This window comes from Bos mutus, chromosome 29, assembly GCF_027580195.1.
Source record: "Bos mutus isolate GX-2022 chromosome 29, NWIPB_WYAK_1.1, whole genome shotgun sequence".
Taxonomy (NCBI): domain Eukaryota; kingdom Metazoa; phylum Chordata; class Mammalia; order Artiodactyla; family Bovidae; genus Bos; species Bos mutus.
In genome coordinates, this window is record NC_091645.1 from 26,387,144 (window position 1) to 26,397,133 (window position 9,990).

Sequence of the window (9,990 nt, forward strand, 5' to 3'; positions counted from 1 at the left end):
TGATCTTAGAGGAAATTCTTTCTGCTTTTCACCATTGAATATAATGTCAGCAGTGAGTTTCTCACATGTGGACTTTACTATTTGGAGATGCCTCCCTCTGTGGCCATTTAATGAGAGACTTATGAAAAACAAATGTTGAACTTCCACCAAAGATTTGTTTTGCATCTATTGAGATGATTTTATTTTTATTTCAATTTATTAATGTCGTATATCACACTGATTGATTTCCATTTATTGAATCATCATTGCGTCTCTGAGATATATCCCAATTGATAATGGTGTATAAGCCTTTTAATGTATTCGTGAAATCGACTTTCCTGTGTTTTCTTAAGAATTTTTGCAGTTGTGTTCATCAGTGATAATGGCCTGTAAACATTTTGTGGTATTTTTGTTTTGTTTTTATATCAGGATGAGGCTGATCTGAAATAATGAGCTTGAAATTGCTCCTTTCTCTGAAATTTATTGGAATAGTTTGAAAAGGATAGCTGTTCTCTCTTTTTAATTGTTTGGTGGAATTCACCTTTGCAGCCATTTGGTCTTGGACTTTTAAAAAAATACTGAATCAATTTCATTACTGACAAGTGATCTGTTCATATTCTACTTCTTTTCAGTTCAGTCTTGGGAGAGTGTACATTTCTAGGAATTTGTCCATTTCCTCTAGGTTATCCATTTTATTGTCATATAATACTTCATATAGTCTCTTATGATCCTTCTTATTTGTATGGTGTTTCTGGTAATGCCTCTTTTTTCATTTTTATTTTATTTTTGGAGCCATCTCTCTTTTGTCTTGATAAGTCTGGCAGAAGGGTTATTGATTTTGTTTATCTTTTCAAAGAACATAGTCTCATTGAGTTTTCCTATGTACTTTTTCAGTCTCTGTTTCACTAATATCTGCTCTTTTCCTTATAATTTCTTTCCTTTTATTAACTTTGGGTTTTGTTATTTCTACTCTTTATATTTTCTTTAAATACAAGATAAGGTTCTTTATTTGAGATTTATCTTGTTTCATGAGGTATGTTTTTATTGCTATAGACCTTGAAAGAAAAATCATATCTAAATTACTTATTTCCACTTTAATTGCATGAGTATAGCTAACTTCCACTTTCAAAAATTATTTTTTTCACAATAATCTGATGGAATGAAACCTAATTTGAAAGTTCATTTTTTCTAAAAATGAAACAAATTTAATTTCTATTTTGAGGCTTCTTAAATGGAAGATTTGTGACCAACTGTTGCACATTTTTGGCATCTCAAATAATGGTAAAATAGTGAGCAGAGTGGGTGTACCTCTGCATACCTACAAAGGTTATAAAGAGTGTAATCATTATTGACTAATTTAGATATACTTCTCTATATATAAGGAAGACAATTTTATAAAAAGGGATAGCAGGTAAATGAAAAAAATACCAATCTAGGTCAACTGTTTTATATAAAAAGATGTTTTAAAATGAAAATCATACATGTTGATATTGAGATCAGGGGATGTGGTATGAGTGAAAACTACATTGAAAACTACAAATCAAGGATATAGCAAGGAGTTAAAAACTATGTTAATGGTGAATATCTAAAACTACACAAAAAAGCAAACATACCATGGTGGTGATAAATGCGTAATTTCTCAGTACCTAACTCTTCAGAGGGGACTATAAAACAAACACTAATATTAAAGTTATCTTTAAAAATGTGGAAATTGACACAATTAAAGCTTTAAGCATTTTAGAGTAACCCTTTTCCTTATTTTCTTGAAAGAAAAATAATCCAACATCTTATTCCAGAAAAGACACTGTTACAATTTATCCACCAAATGTTTCTTTCAAATTATCATAGTTTTAACTGCAGATTGATTTATTTTATACCTTAAAATAAATAAGGAAGAAGCATATGGAAGTCAATAAAAGCAGGAGTGGTTTAGTTGTACTCAGGGTACACCAAAGGAATGGAGACTTGTGAATTTAACTTTTTTAATATCAAAAGTTTAAGATTTTATCCTATCCAGATAAATCCCATGATCTCTATAGTATTTCTCAGTTCAGTTCAGTCACTCAGTCGTGTCTGACTCTTTGAGACCCCATGAATTGTAGCACGCCAGGCCTCCCTGTCCTCTAGGGCTGTCCAAAAAAAAAAAAAGAGGAGACTCGTAAATACAGGTTTTTGCTTTCTATCATTTTTTTTTTTTTCTGAATACCTTCATTCTTATTTGGGCTTTAGTCACTACTCACCATTTTATTTCATGCAAAACTGTCTTATTTCTACCTGGATTACCCAGTTCTGGCCACAGCTTTATTTCCTTTATTCCCTTTAAATTCACCTTTATTTTCCCAAACAGTACTACTGTATAGTCACTGTGCATTATAAGATTAGAAAAACTTTATGGACTGGATACATTTCTTTCACTAGATGGAACAGAAAAAACTTCCAGATTAAAGAGCAGGTCCTAAGCCTCATGCCCACACTCCACAGGGGACCTCTTATTTATTGGCCATGTGTCTGTTGAGGTCCAGCCTCATGAGAGGTTACTGGCTCATTTCTCTCCCATGCCCTGTTCTCAGAAATACAAACACTTGCAAGCATTCAAAAAACTATTTATTTTTTAAATTTTGTGAAAAAAGGAATGTTCTTACTTGAACAATCACCTCCCCAATATACTAACCCAAGAGGCATTCTCTTTTCAATAAACTACATTAAAAAAATGCCCCTGACAAACTGTTTTCTTAAAAAAAAAATTGAATAGCAAAAGAGCAATCAATACCCAGCCTGAGAGAAATTCATGTACCACCCTGAAACAAAGCACAGTCAGCTTACAAGCTAGAATAGTTTTTCTTGTACCATATTTACTTAAGCAATATTAAAGAGATAGAATAGAAGCAAAGGATACTAAGGAGCTTAATCAACTTGAAATCAGAAACAAATTTATTATACACTTTTTCATTAAAAACACATATGACTGTAAATACATCATTAACTATTCTGAGCTTTATTGTACCACCCATATAATGAATACATTTTGACAACCTGCAATGATTTGCAGGTGACAAAATCCTTTGTCAAAGGAAGCGTAATGCAGTGTTTACAGATGCAAAATGGGTTACACTTAACAGTCACTATGAAGTCTTCCACCACAGAAATTAGGTGATACAGTCTTGCTTAATGAAGCCTTGAAAGATGGGAAGAGGGAACATTCTGAGTCATGTTTCTAATGGCAATAGGCAGATAAGACATCTCCAGCAACATAATGTCACCCTAGTGTTCCCTGATTTGATCATCTGTTGAGTAGTCTTCTATTTTCAGAGGAAAAGGGAAGTTCAAACTAATAGAGAGAAAAATGTATTCTAGAAAAGAATACAATAAATACACAAAATGTATTATAATAAATACACAAAATGTACTGCAATTAATAGTAACATGCATTCGTGCTCAGTTATGTCGTATCTCTTTGTGACCATATGGAGAGTGTAGTCCACCAGGCTCCTCTCTCCATGGGATTTCTCAGGCAAGGATACTGGAGTGGGTTCCTGTTTCCTCCTCCAGGGGCTCTTCCTGACCCAGGAATTGAACCTGAGTCTCTTGCCTTGGCAGGAGGATTCTTTACCACTGAGCCAACTGGGAAGCCCATAAATAGTAAACAAGATAGCAAATGTCTTTCTTAATAGTATTAAAAAATAGGAACATGTAAGGACAGGAAATTATACAAGTGGTGAATAAGGAGAGAGGTCCTCCTATATGATAAGTATAAATAAATTGACACAAATCTCAAATGCCTTTCAATATGATAAAATAGAAATAGGTTAAGAAGATGCTAATAAAATTATTATAGTTGAAAAGAGAGTCTTTTGATATTTTGACTATCTGCACAGAGACACTGTTGCTAGTCAAAACTGTATCCCACTTACAGTTTTCCTCAGAGCAGTTTTCACATCTTTATTTCTAAAGCTGTAGAATAAGGGGGTCCTCATAGCAACCACCTTGGTGTAAAAGACAGAAGAGATACTTCTCTCATCCATACACCCAGCAGATGGTTTGAGATACACAAATGACATTGATCCAAAGAACAGAGAAACAGCAATTATGTGGGAACTGCAAGTGCTTAGGGCTTTGGACCTGCCCTCCATGGAGCTGATGTGAAAGATGTTAGAGAAAATGAGACCATAAGAGACAAAGATGGTAATACTGGGCACAATTATATTGATGCCTGCCATTAAGAAAACTACCAGCTCATGAAGTAGGCACTTGTGCAGGAGAGCTGGAGCAGAGGGAGGATGTCACAGAAATAATAGTTGATGGTGTTTGCATCACAGAAGGTCAGTCTCAGCATGCATCTAGTGTGAGCCATGGCACCAGAAAATGCCATCAAGTAGGAACCGAGCATAGGGTGGAACACACTTCAGGGAACATAGCAACATGATACAAAAGTGGCTTACAGACGGCCACATAGTTGTCATAGGCCATTGATGTCAGCACATAGATTTCAGAAATGACAAAAAAAAAAAAAAAAAAAAAAAGTAGAGCTGAGTGATGCGCCCCATGTAAGAAATAATCTTCTTTGATGTGAAGTTAATTAGCATTTTGTGTGTAAACACAGAAGAATAACAAAGATCTATGAAGGACAAATTAAAGTGGAAAAACTACATGGGGGTAGGTAGATATGAATTCAGCTGAATTAAGATTATCAAGCCCAGATTCCCCATCACAGTGACCATATGCATTCTTAGGAACAGGAAGAAAAGGGGGAGCTGGAGATCTGCTTGGTCTGTTAATCCCATCAGAATGAACTGAGTCAGGAAAAACCCATTTCTGGAAGCCATTCTTCTCTAAAGGAATCTGTGGACACAGGAAAAAGGGTTCCATTAGAGAACAACTCAGCTCTTCCACGGTTTCTCCTCCTATGAAAGAGTATACACACTGTGAATGCCTGACACTATCCCAACCTGGTCCCGTAGAGTCTGCCTTTTCCATGATCAAGATACAGAGTGATGTGGATGTGCCTTTATTAGAGCTTTTATAAGCTGAATATAACAAAGGACATCATAATCATCCTAGAGAGGCAAGGCAAGTGCTGCCATATGCAAACATACCTTCTGGGAAAACCCAGGGAAAGGAAGGATGGACAAGGATGCAATTCTTGTGCTCTCATCTCAGCATTCCTTCATTCCTGTGAACTCTTCCCTCACCAGTCTTCTCATTGCAGATAGACCTTATGTGGCAGGAACCAAGAACACTGTTTCTAAATCAAGATGAGGGGATCCGAGTCGATGAGAATTAAGTTACCAAGCTTGTCACAGAGTAAAAATCATGAAGGTAGATGAATGAGAGATCTACCTACTTAGAGGAATCTGCCTGCCTATTATGTCCTTTGAGCCCTCTAATATTCTCTGATTCCTCTCCAACAGATGCTGCCACCAGTTTCACTTGAGACTCAACAGCACAAAATGAGAAAGAATGGTCCATGGACTTTCATCTCAAAACAAGGAATATGTATTGTAAATTAAATTCAGAAACTCACCCAACTGTGTCTAAAACTTCAGGTCTGGCTCCCTTACCCTAGGTTCTGGTTGGTTCTGGAAATGCCATTTCACATTCTCCAAACTTGATCCTTTTGATTTTAGGGGAGAGGAGATAGACATTAATTCATCTATGCTCTGGAAATCTTTCTGAACTTCTATAATTTTTGATATTTTCAGTGTTCTCAAGTGACAGAAGAAAATAATCTTTTTTTTCTTTTTAAAAATTTATTTTATTGAAGGATAGTTGATTGACAATATTCTGCTAATTTCTACTGTACAGCAAATTGACTCAGTTATACATATATATATATATATACACATTGTTTTTCATATTCTTTTTCATTATGGTTTATCACAAGATATTGAATACAATTCCCTGTGCTATACAGTAGGGCCTTGTTTATCCATTTTATATATAATTGTTTGCATCTGTTAATCTCCAAACTCCCAATCCATCTCTCTGCTGCCCCACTTCCTCCTTTCTCTGTGTCTGTGAGTCTGTTTCTTAGAATAAGTTCATTTGCATAAGATTCCACATGTAAGTGATATCATATGATATTCTTCCTTCTCTGTCTGACTCTCTTTTCTTAGGATGACAATCTCTAGGTCTATGCATGTTGCTGCAAATGGCATTATTTCACTCTTTTTGTGTGTGTGGGCTCCAAAATCACTGCAGATGGTGACTGCAGCCATGAAATTAAAAGACACTTACTCCTTGGAAGGAAAGTTATGACCAACTTAGATAGCATATTCAAAAGCAGAGACATTACTTTGCCAACAAATGTTCATCTAGTCAAGGCTATGGTTTTTCCTGTGGTCATGTATGGATGTGAGAGTTGGACTGTGAAGAAGGCTGAGCGCCAAAGAATTGATGCTTTTGAACTGTGGTGTTGGAGAAGACTCTTGAGAGTCCCTTGGACTGCAAGGAGATCCAACCAGTCCATTCTGAAGATCAGGCCTGGGATTTCTTTGGAAGGAATGATGCTAAAGCTGAAACTCCAGTACTTTGGCCACCTCATGTGAAGAGTTGACTCATTGGAAAAGACTCTGATGCTGGGAGGGGTTGGGGGCAGGAGGAGAAGGGGACAACAGAGGATGAAATGGCTGGATGGCATCACTGACTTGATGGATGTGAGTCTGAGTGAACTCCTGGAGTTGGTGATGGACAGGGAGGCCTGGCGTGCTGCGATTCGTGGGGTCTCAAAGAGTCAGACACGACTAAGCGACTGATCTGATCTGATCTGATGTATGTATATGCGTACAGTTGTGTCCTACTGATTGCGACGCCATGGACTGTGGCCCACCAGGCCTCTCTGTGCACGGGATTTCCCAGGCAAGAATACTGGAGAGAGGGTAGCCATTTCCTCCTTCAGCAATCAATAATCTTGCTTTGCTTCTCTGTATAAGTCATTTTTCCTGGTTCCTATAGGCAAAGTGCTCCTAATCACTTTGGGTCAGGTTTGCTGCTGCTGCTGCTAAGTCACTTCAGTCGTATGCGACTCTGTACGACCCCATAGACGGCAGCCCACCAGGCTCCCCCGTCCCTGAGATTCTCCAGGCAAGAACACTGGAGTGGGTTGCCATTTCCTTCTCCAATGCTGTGAAAGTGAAAAGTGAAAGTGAAGTCACTTAGTCGCATCCGACTCTTAGCAACCCCATGGACTTCAGCCTACCAGGCTCCTCCATCCATGGGATTTTCCAGGCAGGAGTACCAGAGTGCAGTGCCATTGCTTTCTCCGTTGGGTCAGATTTGGCTCTGCCCAATTCGAATAGGTTGTAGCTCCAGTCAACACTTAAAATTGTTAATAGGCCTGAGTTTCTCTTCTACCACATGTTTCCCCTTTCTTGGTTTATTTCCTCTTTGCTGCTGCTGCTGAGTCACTTCAGTCATGTCCGACTCTGTGCTAGAGCACATCTTCTAGGAACTTCTCAAGATAGGGTCATAGTTATTATTTTGAGTTCCTTGTGAGTCTGAACATGTCCTAATTCTTGATGTACACTTTGGTGGGCTATGTATTTCCAGGTTGGTAATCTTTTTCCTGCAGAATTTCTCCATTGCCTTTCAGTCTCTCTTATTATAATTGAGAAGTTTATGGTATTCTGATTTCTGATCTTCAGTATGTGACCTGCTTTAATTCTTTTTGCTTCCCTGGTGGCTCAGATGGTAAAGAATCTGTCTGCAATGTAGGAGACTGAAGTTCAATCCCTGGGTCGGGAAGATCCCCTGGAGAAGGGAAAGGCTACCCACTCCAGCATTCTTACCTGGAGAATTTCATGGACAGAGGAGCCTGGCAGGGTCTCAAAGAGTCAGACACGACTGACTCTTTCACTTTAATTGAAACTAACACTTTCACTTTAATTCTTTCCAAAAGGTTTGTTTATCTAGGCCCGTGAAATTTTGTGAAAATATTACTTTGAATGAGTCTCTTTTGTTTATCCTGTTAGGCAACGAGGAATTCTCTACAGTTCTTGGAAATTTTCTTGTGTGTTTTTTCTTTTCTTCTCTCCAACAGGAAGTTTGCTATTATGTCCTCCCCTGGAACATTGTCCCTGCCGATTTATACCTCTCATATGTCTTTCCTTTTTTTTTTTTTTTTTGCCAATTTGCAAAAGAATTGAAGAGATAATATGCATGTTCAGTTGGCCACAAAAATCAGGTGCCTTTATGCCATCACTCTTTGAAGGTTTATTAAAAGAGGAGTCTAGTGTGAATCTGGGGAAGTTATCCTTTAAAACACACAAAATGGAGCAGTGGAATATCTTTAAGTAGAAGGTTTTGTAAAGAAAATAGTTTAGAATAGGCCCTGTCTCTTTTGACCTTGGTTCCTGCCTAGATACCAGGATTAAAGTGGCAACTGTAGGGGGGAGGAGCCAAGATGGTGGAGGAGTAGGACGGGGAAAACACTTTCTCCCCCACAAATTCATCAAAAGAGCATTTAAACGTTGAGTAAATTCCACAAAACAACTTCTGAATGCCGGCAGAGGACATCAGGCACCCAGAAAAGCAACCCAACTCTTCGAAAAGAGAGAGAAGAAATACAGCTCCACCCACCAGAACACTGACACAAGCTTCCCTAACCAGGAAACCTTGACAAGCCACCTGTACAAACCCACACACAGTGAGGAAACACCACAATAAAGAGAACTCCACAAACTGCCAGAATACAGAAAGAACACCCCAAACTCAGCAATTTAAACAAGATGAAGAGACAGAGGAATACTCAGCAGATAAAGGAACAGGATAAATGCCCACCAAACCAAACAAAAGAGGAAGAGATAGGGAATCTACCTGATAAAGAATTCTGAATAATGATAGTGAAATTGATCCAAAATCTTGAAACTAAAGTGGCAACTGTAGACACGGAAGAGTCACATTTCAGGGAGATCAATGAATGGTATCATAATTGTCTGCCACGAAACCAGTCCCTGGTGCCAAAACAGTTGGAGACCACTGCTGTAATGGATTAATCCCTAAAATATACAAACAGCTCATGCAGCTCTATGTCAAAAACAAAAACAAATAACCCAATCAAAAATGAGCAGGAGATCTAAGTAGACATTTCTCCAAAGAATACATACAGATGGCTAGAAAAAAAATCACATGGAAAGAAGCTAAACATCACTAATTATTGGAGAAATGCAAATAAAACTACCATTAGGTATCACCTCACACTGGTCCAAATGGCCATCATCAAAATATCTAGAAATAATAAATGCTGGAGAGGGTGTGGAGAAAAGGGAACCCTCCTACCTTGTTGGTGGGAATGCATATTGGTACAGCTACTATGGAGAACTTACAGTGGAATACTACTCAGCCTTAAAAAAGAATGAAATAATGCCTTTGCAGTAACATAGATGCACCTAGATCATACTAAGTGAAAATAATCTTTTTATTATCATACTTGCTACTTGATTAGATGCGGAAGATTTAATGTGAGAATAATGATGTAATGCACTTGGTGAAAAACAGGTTAGAGCTTGCTTGGTCTCCTCTCCAGGGTGTAGATTACATGTATAATATGGAATAAGGAAATTATGAATTCCAGTTCACATTCTGTCTTTAGTTCTTATGGACCTACACTTTTACTCTAGGGACTGTACATCCCTCAGGTAGATCCAAAGTGAATTCCCATCTCCTCATTATCTACACCTCTGAAGGGAAAGCTACTAAATCGTCTCATTCCCTCTTTATTCAGATTCACTAAATGGACATGTTTCTGTAAGAGATCTACTTTCAGGTTTCTTTATTTTTTTTTATCAGAAAGTCTTCAAATGTTGCAGTGACTCATTTCAGTTGTTCTCTCTGTGATATCTCTGAAAGACTCTGTAATATAGTACATCCCTTCTATAGTTTATGCTTTTAACATATACCTGAAATTTCTACTTGACTCTTCTACTGGCTCATTTTCTGTAATATTTCTGTTATCAATTTTTTCTCATCATAGAAAATCATATGAGCCATGGAGTTAGAGTATTGTGAATTCTACCT

At 37.6% G+C, this 9,990-nt stretch overlaps 1 pseudogene; it reads right to left on the reverse strand.

Annotated features, from left to right (window-relative positions):
• Window positions 1-3,869: 3,869 nt before the first annotated feature.
• Window positions 3,870-4,802, reverse strand: LOC102283328 (olfactory receptor 8B3-like; annotated as a pseudogene).
• Between the last annotated feature and the right edge of the window lie 5,188 nt (window positions 4,803-9,990).